General features: G+C 47.5%; 1 pseudogene across 1 annotated transcript; it reads left to right on the forward strand.

The window, feature by feature from the left end:
* The first annotated feature begins 221 nt into the window (after window positions 1-221).
* On the forward strand, window positions 222-6,396 carry LOC144180461 (uncharacterized; annotated as a pseudogene). Its single transcript, XR_013324425.1, has 4 exons — window positions 222-296; window positions 1,720-2,038; window positions 3,421-3,858; window positions 5,572-6,396. The product of XR_013324425.1 is annotated as an uncharacterized LOC144180461 (transcript).
* The last annotated feature ends 5,171 nt before the right edge of the window (window positions 6,397-11,567 follow it).

The raw sequence follows: 11,567 nt of genomic DNA on the forward strand, positions 1-11,567 counted from the left end.
TTATGTTTTTCGTTGCTAAATTGCACGTAATGATGCGATTATAGCTCACAAGAACTGCAGTCAAGAAGGCAAGTGCGATAACAATCCATTCTCTGAGGCAGCGTTTGCTTGGCAGCAAGTGGTAGTGGCAGTTACAAGGCACCTGCGTTTTCTGTTCTTGTTGCAGCTACCTTGCCTCGGGGCAGGACATCAAAGACGTGGCCCTCGCCTACCGCGTTGGCATCGAGACGGCCCGGATGGCCGTTCACGACACGTGCCGAGCCATCTGGGCACACTTAAAAGACAAGTACATGAAGGTACGACCCCACATGAGATCACTGTGTTCCAGGGAATGCACTGTAATGGCAGTCACAGGGAAACAGTTGGACTGGTTTTGAAAGCGAAGGTTATGATTGGGGAGGATGTATTTTTGCATGAATGGAAAATGGAATACAACCCATGCAGGTCATATCAAACGTCCCGTTTTTCACATGCTGAAGCTGCACCTGGGCTATGAAGCATGGTGCAGTGGGAATCTGCAAACCACTTACACTACCTAAGGATATTGACATCCACCAAAAACCCATGTAGATGGCCTTCAGGTGTTGGAGAACCCACTTTTCGTACAATTTCAAGCAGGCAAGCAGATTGTAATCAAAAGCTACACCCACAATTTGGGTTCCAATAATGAAACCTAAGGAAGGTGTGAGATAGTTGGGGCATTTCTTATTCCACACTATTAGTTATTGCTGATGAAGATTCACCACCAGGTATGATTGTTTTTTAAACACAGCAGTCAATCAGGTCCATGTGATACGACAATTTGCTGTGCCCATGCTTCACCTGTTGATAAGTAGTGACGACTCGTGTTAATGTAATTTCAGGTGCCAACGACGGAAGATTGGGCCGCAATTGCTGACGGCTACAGCCGCCGATGGCAGTTCCCCAACTGCCTGGGAGCCGTCGACGGCAAGCACGTGGCTATCACTGCGCCACCAAAATCAGGCAGCTTGTTCTACAACTACAAGGTGAACTTATCTGCTTTATGCATGTTTTATCAGCACAAACTTGTGATAAGCTTTATGATACTAAACTCCAAAACTGCAGAGTGCTTTGGGTTGCAATATTTCTCTTGCAACCTCTTATTACGGTTCACTACTCTGTTTCCTTTTTAACTACAAAACAAGTTTAAATTATGTCTAAAAAACTGTGTACAAGTACACTCAAACGTTGTACGTAGAGGGTGGACCATGACGCCCTTTCTTGTTGGCTTCTAATGCTTTTTGTAAAAGCAAAAATGGCAACAGGCTGTCAGGAAGGTGGTGACGCTCAAGTAAAATTGTACCCAAGCTCACTTTGGGAGCTTTGCAACATACCCTTCAATGTTGTGAATAAATAAAAAGAAAAACAGCAAAGAAAAATGTCAGCCTAAATTATTTAATTCCCAGCAAACAAGCATCGCTGCCTGTCAAACAGAAGCCGAGGGGGGTTAAGACACGTGATGCTTTAGTTATTCAAGAGTAGTTAAATAAAAAGTTATTCACCTTTTACTGTGCACCTAGAGCTCCATAAAGTTGTGTCTTTTAATACTTAAACATATCAAAATTGTGTAAAACATTTGAGCTGGGATCTTCGCAGCAAACAGCCTTCTCCCCTACCATGCCATCCCTCCCATCATATTGCCTTAGCTCACTTACGTCTTTAAAAACTATAAAATGACGATGTTTTTTTTTTTTTCAGCACACGTTTTCTATAGTTCTGATGGCCGTTGTGGACAGCGCCTACAAGTATGTCCTCATTGATGTTGGTGCGGAGGGCCGCAGAAGCGATGGCGGCGTCTTCAAAAACTCGGACTTTGGCCAGGCCCTCCATGAGGACATGAGGAAAAGTTGGGCATACCTGCCTTGGGGCAGCTGCCCAATGCAGCTACTGCGCCCTACGTGTTTGTCGGAGACGAGGCTTTCCAACTGAGGAAAGATTTCATGCGCCCATTCCCGGGCAAGCAATTGCAGCGACGAGACGAGAGACGAATCTTCAATGATCGCCTCAGCCGTGCACGGTATGGTACACAAAAACTGACAAACAACCACATGCTCCCCCCCCCTTCCCCCCCCCCACCTCTCCTTATCATAAGATCAAATCTAAATAATTTTGCGGCTTCATGCGTTGAAGCTACTGGAAGAATGGAAGAATGCGCCTTTCTTTACTTTGTTAGTTTGTAGACTGTATCTAGCTCCGAGTCAAGGTCGCTTCACGCAAGCGCTGCACAAGCGCACATGCCATAAGCACAAACTGCTTGCGGGCAGTGGGCACAGGCCAGAATCAACAGACACTTGGCCTTGTGTGAACGCGCTTTTTATGACACAGGCATGAGTGAGGCAAGCTCCAAATATGGGGGAAAAGCGCATGGCATGCATTTGAGCGTCTGCGAGGATGCGGAGGGCGTTCGTTCACTGCGTTGGCCTCGGCTAGTGATTGCTACGATTCCAAGCCGCCCTGGGAGGATTATCTTAGGCATTTTACAGCCGAAAACATGGCAGAAGCGCTGTACGACGATTACTGAAATATCGAGAATGCCCATCCAACGATGCCGTCTGATGTCAAGCATGTTGTTTTACAAAACCGAAAGCGAAACTTGTTTGAATGCTAACCTTGGACATCGTCCAATCACCTGCGTCTCCTCCCGTCGTCACAGCCTTTAGTTGGTGCAGCCGCCGCAAACCGCGCATGGTAGTTTTTCTTCTTTCACGCTCTGTAAAATACTTACCGACTTGTCAACCGGATAAGCGATGAAAAGTTTGCTTTTTAAATGTTTTCATATATAATCGTTGCGAAAAAAATATCAAAATCAAAATTTTTGTCAAAATGATAAAAAGGGAGTTGTGTACAACAACCAACCGCTAGTGGAAAAAAATTAGAATATGTATTCTGTAGGGACAACGGTCCGCAGCTGAGTATGGTAGCGCCATCTGGGACGACTGGAAGTTCATGTGAATACTCACTCTTGTGACTTCATGGCAGACGTCACCAAAACACACGATTTGGCAGGAGAATCACAATTTCAACCTAAAATGATTCATTTCTCTAAATACGGCATCGTTTACTTGTCAGTGAATACGGACAAGCACTGGGGGCACTGTAAAGCGCGGAACCTTTCAAATAAAACAAACTTGTATTTTGTCTGCATGGCCGCTTTAAAGTTGAAGTGTGCCGAACATTGGTTAAAACGTCTTAAACGTTGATGAGAAAGCTTCTTTTTCGTATTCTATAAAGCAAATATTCAGTTAGTGCTGGGTGCCCACTAAAACTTCATTGCTTGCGCGTGCCATATTCTAGCCATGCAGCAAGTGTCCTTAATAAACTGAAACACTTCATTAGAGAATTCTTATTTCTAAGTAAACCTAATTTGTTTTCATTGGCACGTGTTGTCCTTGTTTGCAGGAGGTGTGTGAAAAATGCCTTCGGCATTACCGCAGCTCGATGGCGCATCCTGCTCCGCACCATCCCCTTGCGCCCCAAGAATGCTGACTTCATCATCAAGGCAGCCTGCATCCTGCACAACTTCCTCACTGTCGAGAACACGCACTCACAAGCGTACATGGACAGTGAAGATAGGTTTGGCAACATTGTTGCAGGACGCTGGCGCCAAAACCTTCAGGGGGTGCAAGGGAATGATGCCATGCAGCACTTCTTCCCCCTGGAGTCGACGCACTCAAGGAACTTCGCCAGTGATGCTGCAGAAGTTCGGAATCTGTTTGCATCCTACTTCTGCAGCGCTGCTGGTGAGGTTCCTTGGCAGTGGGCTCAGCTGGGAGTCTCCCGGGAGAAAGCCATGGGAAGCCTGCAAACACAGCTGCTGCAGCCACTCCACCGATAAAGGTGAATGCCTTCACCACCACATAATCTGTACTGCTAATGAGGAAAGTGCACTGAGCTTTCTTTGAGCACTCCAGGATAATTCACATGGGCACCCTGTTGTATGCTCTAGAAATCCCAGCAGCACATTTTCCATAGGCGGCTCTAGTTTTCATACACGCCATATAGTAGCAGAGTAAAACGCACTGCATTGGGGTCAAACACACAGTCCAGGTACTGCGCGTGAATTGAATGTGATGCTTACAACAGGCTGGAGGCAAAAGATCGCATTTTATTTTTGTGCTTCCGCCTCACAGTGTGAGCAGTTACGTCATCACAACGCATGTGTTCGAAACAGATTTCTGGATTGTGTTAGAGTCGAATGAATGTCACAGACCCCTCCCCTGGATAATTGCGTCTGCTTGCAAATACCAAAGGCGCGAGACAACTGTTATTTATATTTTAGTAGGGTGGCCGGCTCGTGAGTTTTCACGTGTGCCGAGATTGCTGGGGTGAATGAAATCACAACGGAAATGCTCGACTGCGTTTTTGCTATATAAAAAAAATACTACACGAACAAAAGATTACAGGGAAACGCCCAAAACAAGAAAAAGAAGCCTTCACACTGCCATCGGCCTTGTGCGCGCAGGCACTAATCGACCGTACACTAAGCGCACGCGCGCGCTAACTAGATAGTAACACAACAAAGGACAACCAAATACACAAGGTGGCCACTACGGAGGCACTCGATCCACCGTGGCCTACGCCTTCACCTTCGACCTCGAAAACATAACACAGGCAGCTGTACGCGACACGCGAAACACTCTAGAGGCAACACTTGTTACACCTCAGTAACGCAACTACAAAAAAAAAAATACTAACAAGTTCGCAACTCGCATAACACTCTATGGGACAAACATCCTTAACCCCCGACAACAGCATTCACTATAAGAAACATCTAACAGCTCTGCAAGCTGTACACAACACTCGAAATGTCCTCAAAATCATTACCCTCACCAACAACACTACTACAAACAAGACACCAAAAAAAACCAACTCTCAGCTCTTTAGCTACAAGTGACGCTAGAAAAAGAAAAACCCGGAAGGATGCGGATATCTTAATCCGAGGCAACAAACAAAATACGGCGCGAGGGGCGTTGCAAACAAAAGTCTCTACGAGGCAAGGAGAACACGCCGGTTCATCGACGGAAAGTCACGACGAGGTGGAGCCGACCTCGCCGGTCATTAAACTATTTAAACTCTATTCTTCGCGTTGCAGGCCGCTCATATTTCAGCCAGGGTATTCTGTTGAGTGAAGGAAGCGAACTGTGCAATAATATTAACGCCGAAAATTGGTGTCAGTGCTCCTTTAAGAGATAAAACAATCGTGCAGGGAAGGCACAGGATAATTGAATAAAAGGAAACGAAATCGGCAAAGCAAGTGATGTGATAGGTATAGCAGAAGCAGTGTAATAAACTAAAGGGGGGAAAAAGCAATACTGTTATTTCAGGAAGTCATTTCAGTTAGGTCATGTAGTCTTTCACTGCCTGCATAACCTTCATGCGCATCTCCAGTTTTACATCGCCGTGAACTTTTCGCATGGAGCTTACTAATGACATGGCGAAGTATTCATCGCTGTCCAGTGGCTTCCATGCTGCCAGTTTTTCTGAAATGTCATTTATGTGGGTGTAAAGAGGGTCATCTGTGTCTTTTCTTTTTTTCGACGGTCTCCTCAGGGCGGACCCACCACATGACGACTGCACACTCGGGCATGACGGCGACGGCACACTCGAGCATGAAGGCGATGGCACACTTGAGCATGGCACACTGCCTGAAGAAAATGCATCGCCAGACAGAGCACCGCCGTCCTCATCTGACAACAGAGACACAGTCTCTAAGTCCTCATAGTTCACTATGTTCTCCAGGATCTCCATCGGTGTTTCGGCACGGGCTGCTGCGTGTGGGGGTGGCACTGCTGGTGGCAGTGACCCTGCTGGTGGAGGTGGCATTGCTTCTGACGCTGCCTTCGTCATGTTGCCAGATGTCCTGTGATTGTGTGCAAGCGTACACATGTAAATATCCACTGTACTTTTTTTAATGTTTCCTGTATATTTAATAAACTCCTTTTACCTGCACATGGTGTACACATCTAAAAATGGACTGTACTTTATAATTTTTGAACACATGTTCAACACACTTCTGAACCTGGTGCTGCTTTTGTACGTTTTTTATAATGGTGGTAAACCAGTTGACGTGCCCCACCACTGATATTAGGTGCACTACATAATCCTTGGGACAACACTGCTCATGGTTGGATGGGTGCATCTATCTAACAATAGAATATTTTTTTAACTGTAAACAAAAACTCTTCCAAAAACTGCAAACCACCTCTTCAACTCTATCACCAATGGTAAATTTTAAAGCACCTGTAATGCAGCCCCTAAGTGATCGAAATTTTATATTAACAGCACGCATTGTACTTCACAAAGGCCAGCAAGTCTGGCGTGTGGTGCACATTATTTGAAAACGTAGGTTCCTGCCAGTTTCTCAACATAAATATGGATGCAAAGAGTGTTGAAAATGCAAAGCTCCCTTCCCTTGCCTGCATCACTGGTGAAAAACAATGCACACCATATGAAGTGCCCTTCAAGAACCAATACTACGCCAGAATTGGTATCATTCATATTTGTACTTACAAGTAAGTGAATAGCCATCGCACTTTCCTTTTGCCAACTACACAAACAAAATGCTTGCAGTTACCACGTAGTACATAACTGCTGAAGGCACGTTTTAATCCCACACACATAGCAACTTCGCATTTCCAAACCATTCAAGCACATTGAATGAAATTTGTGCCTTCCTTCACCCCCCCTCCCCCGCACACACATACACAGCGGAAGTTTTGCAGGTACACAAGTTCAATAAAGGGGAATATAAACACGCACTTCCGTCAATGGCAATATAAAATTAGGAAGGCGCATCGAGACAATCTCGCTAGGGCTACACATGGCTCGCTTAATTGAAGTTTTTTAAACGAAAATGAGAGGACAACGCGTGCACCCAGCAGCATTTACACGCTTGTAATACATGGTGCATGAGCAAGTTCGCGGAAATGAAACAACCACGTACGGTCTTGCTTCCATGGTGTCCTTGAGGAATTCCAGCTGCTCGTAGTGGGGCCAGGTGATCACCAGCATATCCTCCGCGCTTGCGCCGCTTCTTTCGGCGTCCAGCATGAGGTTGAAGAGACGCCGGTACTTGTCGCGCAGCGACTTCCATTTTATCTGCACCGTTTCTGCGGCAAAAACACACGAAAACAATGACGACTTTTTGCAATAACTATGCGCACAGGCTGCAGCGCAGGTGACAAGTGCCTTACCTCCGTCCGCAACACCAGGCGCCACAGCTGCTGCCACTTCGTCCCACAACGCCTGTTTGCGGTGTTTGTTTTTGTTGTCTCTATGTTTAGCCTGCCATAGAGCGGGGCGGGCAGCGACTGCACTTATTAGTGCCTCAGCGTTGATTTTCGGCATGTTGGCCGCCATTAAAACTGCGAGATGGACTGGCACAACCGGAAACTGGCACCAGCGCCGCTTCCGGCGCTCGCGCCGAGATCTGCCGAGCGTAGATATCGGCGTCGCCGGAGCGTCAGCCCGCGTCGCCATGCATTTTGGCGCGCGCGCTGACGCTCGTCGACGCCGAACGACGCTGACGCTGGCGCGACGCCGAAAATACGCTGCATGTGGTTGGGCCTTATGAAGCGGCACTTGACAAACACCGGCGGTAGCAAGACTTCTCAGACGTTCAGATGCACACGAACGCTTTCGCATTCTTAACGCATCAGAGCTTAAGTGTTCGCAGAGTTTTTTTTTCTTGCTTGTCCAACAAAAATCTGACTGGCAAACCTTTTTAGGGAGGGTAATTTCGAGACTTCTTATAACACCCGTACAATTTATAAAATATGCTGTCCTTTTCTCCCCAACACTGTATTTTATTTCTACTCCTAGAGTTAATTGTCCCATAACTTCAATCAGTGCAGGGTCACATCAGGCCGCTTTAGGTTCTACGAGAAAGTGTTATTAGGATCCCATTAGTAACCATTTTTGAATGGACGCAAAATAATTATCTGCAGAAGAAAGCATGTTCCTCACCAGCCGGCCCCACTGGGGCATGCGGCTAAAAGGAGTAAAAGATTGCATGATTTGATTGGCTCCTGCATCATCTGACGTACGACTACAGACTTTATAATCATCTTAAACCGTTTTCTGGTGCAGTGGGCCTGCGTGCCTGCCGTCGCTTCAAGCAGCGCCACTGATCGTATTCGCCTCCCGAGCTACAGTTGGTTGGGGAAAATCGAAATCAAGGATCTCAGCCAACTACTGGACCTGCTGCTGATGACCACACTAGGTGGGATCCCCTGGCAGGTAAGACGTCCCCTTCCGTTTAGTTTTATGCGGCCTCATCGCAAACCAAAAACAAATGAAGTCCGAAATTACTTGTTCATTTATCGAAAAAGGGAAGTAGCATTTTTTAGCAACGGAGAATCTAAAAAACGTAGCGAGATTGTGATTTATTATTTTTTGCGCTGTCATGCCCCTCTTGAAGTGGCAAATGAAGCGTAACCTCCTTCAATGAGTGCACGGCAGCTTTATGTCGTTTTGAATAGAGTGCGCAACCACACAAAGAAAACAATGCTTGCTTGAACCCACAAAAATTGTAAATGTGGAAAACTAAGGCAGACTATCCAACAAAGTTCTGCAAATATTTTCCCCCTATGATATTCGCCACTTCTCGCTCACGTGGACCTTCAGAAGGTGTCCGGTGCTGGGCGTGTTTATTCGTACAAGGAACTCGGTTGACATCAGTGTGATGAAACAAACTAGGGCATCAAAACCAGGAAAATGTCGGGTGCCCACAATGACCGTTCGTTTTGTTTTCTTCATGATGCCACTTACATCTTGCAACAATCTATTTCACTCCAAGATCGAGACACGGGAAGGTCAAAACAGATAGTATCGCGAGTCTTCTATTAAACCAACTGTAATCAGCCAGTTTTAAAGCGACGCAATGTGTCCGGAAATAGACACACACAATCAGCACTGCCACAAACTTAATTCTAGACGTACACCCCCCCCCCCCCCCTCCCTAAGAAAGTGCTTCATTCTGCCGCGCAGGTTTACTTTCAGCAGGTGCTTGCTTCGGACAGCACGTTCGCTGCTAAAGTGCTGTCCTACATGTCTGCTGCTGGCTGCGTCATCTATGCCGCTCCCTCTATCTTCATCGGCGCCACTGCAAAGACCAGTAGTACGTGCTATCATGGACTTTATTTGCGGCGTTTTAACTCCTCCTGATACCAGGTTTATTTGCTGGAGACTAAACTTTCAAAATACACCAAAGCGTCCTCTGTCGGGCTAATGAGGGCAACCTTAGCAGAAAATAAGGAATGACCAGATGCTTGGTTGTAAGCGCGGGTGTGTATCAATGTGCCAACACATAGGCTGTACGCCCGCTCAATCTGTACCCTAGTGAATTGGGCGAGTTGGTGTAAGTCATATCTTATCACAACGCCAACACACCCTGACGGAGGAAACGCAAGACAAGCAAGGAATGTGTGTGTTTGCGCTATTTCACGACATGTCGATTTGTGCCCTTTCCTGAACTCAGAGAGGGAGCGAGAATAAACGTTTAATGGAGGAAACGGTGGTCGCTGAGCCGCCAATCGGTGGCCTTTGGGCCTGAACTTAGAGAGCCAAAAATTTTATAACAGATAAGTTGTTCTAGGGGTGGCCCTTACGAGTCTATCGCGATATCGCGCCACACTCTCTTTGAAGAGGTTTTCTCCAGAGCGCAAACACCGGTTTCCAGTATAGCAAAAATGCCTAAAAAGCAAAAGAATGGTCTAGGTACTGATATTTACGAGCAATGCATTTGTATTTAGAGGTGTAGCGGACTTTATGGTGAGTGCTGCAAGCCTTGTCTTTGTAATGTGGCTTTTCCGCATATGGTGCTACGCTGGAGTTTTGGCGACATGCAGCGCCCCCTCGTGTCCGACGTGTGTGGTTAATACAGAAGCAGACGATCCTCGCCGCAGTCCATGTGCTTTGTGGGCATCATCTTATCCTTAATTCTTGCCATTAGAATTAAGGAACAGAATATAATAATAGAATAGCGCACCGTCGTTATTCTCACTGCTCTCGCGCAGCACCGAACTGCCCTGCCGAGAGACTCTGCCCACAACGGGTTCGAGAGCGAGCCACGACTCTCGCCGCGAGTGTACGTCATCAGTCACTTCACATGGAAGCGATACATTTCATAGTACAGGGGTTTATTACGCGGACAACCACGATACAAACACTAGACTGCACTACGCACCTATCCCCTGGGGCATACACCCGTCAGCGCGTGCCCATCCCGTAGTCGGGCAGCAGTTAGCGCCGCTGGCGTTGGCCGTCCGCAACGCTCGCTGACGTTGGGGAAGGGGGGCTCTCTTTGGCCGCTACACAATTCAAGCCACTGGACTCGACCGGGCGGCATCGGCTCGTCCGCCTCCGCTGCCGCATCGGCTCATCGGCTCGTCCGCTGACCTCAGATGGCGCAAGCCGTCACATCGCGGACGCGGGGGCAACCCACCAATGAGTGGAATATGCCCGCGGAGACTGGCCGGACGTCCTAGATAAACGCACTCACGCAAATAAAGGCATGCGCAAATCGACACTGTGGGTGCCGTGAAACAACGGCCAATGCAAGAAACGGCCTAAAGTGGCCGAAAGGCATTTACGTACCGGGCGATCGCTGCGCGTCCCAAGGGCGGTCTCCCCGGGGAGTCTCCTGCGCCCATCCCCCGTCGCCTCGTAATGAGAGGAGGAAGGCGCGCGATGATCGCTCTCACCCCACCAAGAAAGAGGACGTCGCTAGCGCCTCCTCGCCCCGATTTGAGGGGCTTGGCCCCCACAGCTTTCAATGACAAACCAGAGCGAAATTTGGGTGTACCTAATTTAATCCAGTTGTGCTGCGTTTAAATGACTGCACACTGAATAAAATTGTCGTAATGTAGTTGCAGAGGCTAAACAAAGTAATATCCTCTACAGGAAGCCAATTTATTGGCTTTCTTTTGACCGAGGGGACACGATTGTCGCGACGTGATGCAGTATCGCCAGGTCGGCTGGTCTAACTTCGTGACAATGATTATCGTTCTTTCTTCTTGCATACAGCTGACAAAGGAAAGTTCACAAGTAGCATAAGAACACCACGTTGCTCTCCTGTAGCCGGGTATAGCTGGCAAAGGTTGCTTCAGAGACAACATGTCAGCAGACGCGAGAAGCGCAGCTAACTCTGCGGACACTGCTGGCCTGGCACCGCCTTAAAAACGAGTTTTGTTTCATCTTTTCCCAGACTAAATGACTACTTTTAAACATTTTGCGCCGCACGATTTACAAATGGCAGGGTACAAGTATACCAGCGAGTGCATGAGGCCATAGCTTCAAATAAATAAATGAAGCGCAATGAAAGGACGCGGAAAAAGCACCGGATCACTCGTCTGCGGCATGCAGAGATATTTACATGCCACAACACAGCCGCATACACGATAAGCAGCTGAAATATTTACATGCAATCGTCACTGACTGCGTTCGTTATCTTCTAGTGCAAGAGCCAGCAATCTACGCCTCGCGGGTCGAATGTGGCCCGCGGGGCTGAGTAAGCGGCCGCCAGCACGTTGTCAGAACCCCCACGA

Source organism: Haemaphysalis longicornis, unplaced genomic scaffold (assembly GCF_048455015.1).
Source record: "Haemaphysalis longicornis isolate Haplotype H1 unplaced genomic scaffold, Haemaphysalis longicornis Haplotype H1 scaffold_4, whole genome shotgun sequence".
NCBI classification, from domain to species: Eukaryota; Metazoa; Arthropoda; class Arachnida; order Ixodida; family Ixodidae; genus Haemaphysalis; species Haemaphysalis longicornis.